This window comes from Charadrius vociferus, unplaced genomic scaffold (genome assembly GCF_000708025.1).
Source record: "Charadrius vociferus isolate BGI_N301 unplaced genomic scaffold, ASM70802v2 scaffold87, whole genome shotgun sequence".
Classification (NCBI taxonomy): domain Eukaryota; kingdom Metazoa; phylum Chordata; class Aves; order Charadriiformes; family Charadriidae; genus Charadrius; species Charadrius vociferus.
Window position 1 is genome coordinate 776292 of NW_009649314.1, and position 1546 is coordinate 777837.

Consider the following 1546-nt stretch of genomic DNA (forward strand, 5'->3'; position numbering starts at 1 on the left):
AAAATCCACCATGTTGGAAAACCCAGTGTAACTTCCTTTGTGTGGAACAGAACCTGCACCTCTGCTCAAGGAAGGACATTTTTGGTGAAAGAACATCTCAGTGGCATAACCAAGTTTACCAACAAGGTAATGTTATTGGCTTTATACTCAGTTACTGGAAATCAAACAGAGGAAGAGAAAATGACCCGTCCCACACCCAGCGGAAGTTTCTGACCAGCAGGCTATCAGCTTCCAGCCATGAATCAGTGCTGTGAATCAGGAATCACTGGAATAGAGACAATAACGTGATTATACCTGACAACTTCTAGGGGGAAAAAAAAGGTGTAAAATACTTTTTAAACCATGTGTTCATAAATGTCTGGGTTTAGGTTTTTTGCAATCCTCCTAGCTGAATCTCGGGTCTCTCTACTACACATGAGGTAAATCAAGCTTCTGCACTGGTCTTTCATTGACTGCATTCAAATTCAATCTCACACCTTTTATACTAGAGCATAAAACCCCGGTGGTAAGTCTGCAGTTCCTCTGGAATTGCCTTACTGCATGTCTGTTTACAATGGAGTCTATCAACTCTCTGATGTTTTGAAGCTGTTCAATTTTTTTATAGAAATAGGATTTTGCAAATCAGGCTCAATGCAAAAATTTTAGTTAATGTTGTTTATACTCCCAACGCTTTTTCTGAAGACCTACACAAGTCCATGAGGCTCAGCACAGGTAAAGGCACAAGAAGGTAAAGTCTTGCTTTGTCTACCCTGCCTTTCAAACCCTGGCCTCCATCATCACCAAAGCCCAAACTCACCGTGCTGTCCCAGAATGTCTGGACATGTGCAGATGCTCAGGATGAGTTAGGAAAAGCTTCAGACATCGACTTCTCCTTAGTTTGGGTCACGTTTAGTGTGGACAGACAAAGGGCAGTATGCCTCCCCGTGCTGTCATGGCTACTCTGCCTGCCCTTGCAACACCATTACATGGTCAGTCTGTTTTAGATGGGACTCTGCTGCTTATCACGGAGAATTGCTGCCAGATTACAGGCAGTCTGAGGTTGTCTTAGTCCAAGTACTAAGTTAAAGGTTTCCGACATGAAGGGATATGGTTTTATCAAGACAAGATGTACACAGGGCTTTTGATTGCATCTTGGCTCAGTTCTTTAAAGACATTGTTGAGCCAGACTTACAAATGGATGGGGACAGCCAGCTACAAAAAGGGAATTCACAAATGCAAGGTGACTAGAGGAGGTCACGCCACTGCTCCTGCCCAGCAAGGTTTGGATCCACAGTTCAGTGAAACGCAGCTGACTGACCTGCCCTCTTCTCTTCCCTTCCCTTCCCCATGTACATGTTCTTCTGGAGGAAGGAGAGACTGAGTGCACCTAAAGGTTATATCTTATGACTTCAATATAAATGGAATAAAGCAAATTATTCTGTGGAAAATTTTGAGAGATCTAAATGTGTCTGCCAGCTGGGGGAAAGACAGGTTCCTAATTATTGACCAAAGGAGCAGACAAATTAAAAAATGGAGGATGTCAGAACATAGGTAGGTAACATTTACA